This window comes from Microtus ochrogaster, unplaced genomic scaffold (genome assembly GCF_000317375.1).
Source record: "Microtus ochrogaster isolate Prairie Vole_2 unplaced genomic scaffold, MicOch1.0 UNK13, whole genome shotgun sequence".
Classification (NCBI taxonomy): domain Eukaryota; kingdom Metazoa; phylum Chordata; class Mammalia; order Rodentia; family Cricetidae; genus Microtus; species Microtus ochrogaster.
Window position 1 is genome coordinate 6921675 of NW_004949111.1, and position 3824 is coordinate 6925498.

Here is a 3824-nt window from a genome sequence, read left to right on the forward strand (position 1 = left end):
GAGGCAGGCGGATCTCTGTGAGTTCGAGACCAGCCTGGTCTACAGAGCTAGATCCAGGACAGGCTCCAAAGCCACAGAGAAACCCTGTCTAGAAAAACCAAAAAAAAAAAAACAAAACTGTAGAAGATGGGCCTTTCCATATTCCAAGGAGAGGGGAGGGTTTTTCCAGGCCTCGGGCTTCTCTGAAGAGCCATTAGCAGCTAAGGGCTACTGAAAGAGGAGTCATTGTACTTAGTTCTGTAGCCAAGGGTAAGATGCCTGTGATCCAGTAAAAAAACCTCCAACCTGTGTTCATGCAAGCGACCATAATTAAACACAGTGGGTCACACATACACACACACACACACACACACACACACACACACACACACAAGCAGGGCAGGGTGGGTGGGAGAGCAAAAAAGAAAGAGGTAATGTGGGAAGAAGTTCAGCAGGTGTGGGAGGATGAGAGGAGAATGGAGAAATGCATATATTCAAAATACCTTCAATACTTACATGAAATTACCAATGAATAAATACTAAAAAGAAAAAGGAATTATCTGACTGTTTAAAAACTATTAATCCTATCACCTCTCATTAATAATAATTTGTCGAGGTGGGTTAGGGAGGTTGGAGTGACCTGGGAAGAGTTAGGGTATGATGGGGTAATGACTATAAATGAAGTACGCTCTGTATGATAGTCTCAAATAATTAGTAAATCTTATATTTAAATGATAGTAATTAATTGTACTTCATAAAAATGATAGTGTTTCAAATTATATTGGTTTATTTTAGAAGAAAAGAGTAAGTAGGTGAAAGCCTAATTTTAAGTAAAGTAATAGTTTGCCAAAATTGTCTTTTTAACTGGTTGATTATTCGATTAGTAAATGTCTTTGCTTTAAAATGTTTCCTGGAAATACTAATTATATCAAGAATCACATAAAAGTATAGATCAAAGTGGTTTTCTTTCTTTCAAAAAGCTAAACACTGAAATTTAAGTAATCCTAGGAGCCAAAATTATGATTTGCTGTATGTGTACTTGACAACCTATGTCTTTAATGCCTTTGAACTAGGTTATTCAATCCAGGCTTGTTGGAATTCACTAAATAGCACAAATGAACTATTACATTTATAAAAACTGAGTTTCTGATTATATAATGGGAATTGATATGTGTATATGCATTTTCTACACTAGAAAGAAGAAATTGTGAAGTGAGGAGGTGCATAAATTTGAAACACTCTAAAAGTAGCTTATAAAACTTTTCAATGGAGATAACGAATTTCAAGCAGAAGTGAAGTTATTTCTTCAAAGTTGAACATGCGTAGCTTTCTTATTTATTTATTAAAGATTTCCGCCTCCTTCCCGCCACCACCTCCCATTTCCCTCCCCTTCCCCAATCAACTCTCCCTCCCTCATCAGCCAAAGAACAGTCAGGGTTCCCTGCCCTGTGGGGAGTCCAATGACCTCCCACCTCCTTCCAGGTCTAGTAAGGTGAGCATGTGTAGCTTTCTAGGTGTCAGGCCCCTCTGAGCAGCTTGCACAGGTTGCAAATCGTTTTCTTTGCATTTTCCTTTGAGGCAGATGTTACCATTATTTCCACTGTAGAGATAAGGAAACTAAAGTAGAAAATCTCATCAAATTTATTAGTAGCAAATGCACGACTTCTAGGATTTGGACCAGGTTATGTTCTCTTTCAAATATATTAAACCCAGAAGCCATTCTGCCCAACAGAATTTTGGAATTGGTAGTGGTTTGTAGAAAAAAAAAATCTTAAGATGAGAAAAGGCAAGTCACTTTTCAGTGTTACACCTTAAAATATTTTAATGCATTACGTCAATAAATAACTCTTCCCTGACTATGTGTCAATTAGGTATTTGAATTACATTTAGTGACAAAATCAGAATTCTTTCTTGCGCTCACAGTATTTATGGTCCAGCAGAAGAAACTGATGCCTTAATCATATAAATAATTATTAATTTCAAGTTTTGATAATGCTATAGAAGAACAGTAGTTAATGAGAGTTAAAACAGTATGATAGAAATTTAAGGGGAAATAGTTTCCATGGGTGGGTAGTTAGTAGCAAGAATTTTCATGTTATGTGATGTCTAATTGGCTCCTCAGGTATATGGATTGATTGAACTCAACTGGTAACTTCTCACTTGAAGGTTTTCATGTGGCTGTAGAGATATAGTGGTGGACTCAGGGTCAATTAAAAGCCCTGTCAGCAAACATTGATTCTTCAAGAGCATGATGGTTTTGTCATGCTGGGAACTGAATGCAAGGTGCTGCCATGATACACAAAGATTCATCACAAGTCTGGTGCATCATCTTGTTTGCTTTTCATAAGCTAGATCAGTTATTTTCATGTCACTGTTACCAAAATTCTTTTTTTTTTTTTTATTTTTTGAGACAGGGTTTCTCCGTAGCTTTTGGTTCCTGTCCTGGAACTAGCTCTTGTAGACCAGGCTGGCCTCGAACTCACAGAGATCTGCCTGCCTCCGCCTCCCAAGTGCTGGGATTAAAGGCGTGCGCCACCACCGCCCGGCTTGTTACCAAAATTCTTAACAGGAATTGCTTATTCAGACTTACAGTATTAGACGGTCTCAGTCCAACATAGTAGAAAAAAGGCATGGAGGTATTGGTGGTGGTAGAAGCACATGCAGGAATTGCCTCGTATTATATCAGAACAAGCATAAGAGAGAGAGAGAGAGAGGTCAGAAGCAGGAGTTGGGCTATAAACAGCTAAGATCCTCTCCAATGATCTACTTCTGCTAACAAGGGCTGACCCAAAATACGATCAGCACAGGACACGCATTCAAATCAAGAGGCTGTTGGGAACACTTCAGATTCAAACCATAATATATGACTAGCTTGTGCTTCTTTATAGCAAAGGACTTTCAGGAGACTCTAAAATTTCCGTGGTGGATGAATTGAAACAGTCAAATTCATTCAAACACTAGACCTAGTATAAAATGACACTAATTACATTTATTGGTCAAAAATCAACTCAAAATGCCTGTCTGGATTCAAAGAAAAGCAATTTGGTAAAGATAAGAATATGAAAAGTCATGATTCATTGAGAAGTTATCTTGAGTGTTGGCTGTCATAGTTCACTTTCTCTGCTCTGTTTGCACAACTGCTATTGCATAGATGTTGAATCTCCTGGGTTCATTCCTAATGAAAAGAATATTTCTCTTGTTTTGCTTCTCTATTTTTCTTCTTTCAAGAACACTTTTTTTCATTTTTTAAAATGGATATGAGTATTTGGCCTCCATGTATGTTATGCGCCACCTGCATACAGTGCATGAGGAGGCCGGAAGAGGAATTTGGATGCCTTAGGACTGGAGTTACAGATAGTTGTGAGTCACCATGAGAGTTTTGTGAATTAAACCTCAGATGTCTTGGGGGAATAAAAAGCACTCAACAACGGAGCCATCACTCGAGTCCCCAAGGACACACATGAAGCGGGAGTCTTCTAATGTGTAGCAAGATGTGCTACCCACTACACCACTTGCCCCTTCTAACCTGGTCATTGGAAACTTACTTTTGGGGTTCTGTTTAATTTATATATCCTGAACTCTTTCCTCTTCTGTGCTTTTCTATTTTTCTCATCAGTTTGCTCATGCTCATCGATACTTGTTTTCCCCTCCTTCTCTTGGTATCCCTTTTTACAACAGTTTCCTACTGTTTTTGGGCCTCTGGCTTTCATAGTAACATCATTTCCAGAAGTGCATTGTGACTTTTAAAAGAAATGCAATTGCCTAGAGAAGCTAAATAAGAAGGAGAACCCAAAGAAAAACATACAGGCATCCTCCTGAATATTAACCTTCATCAGGCGATGAAA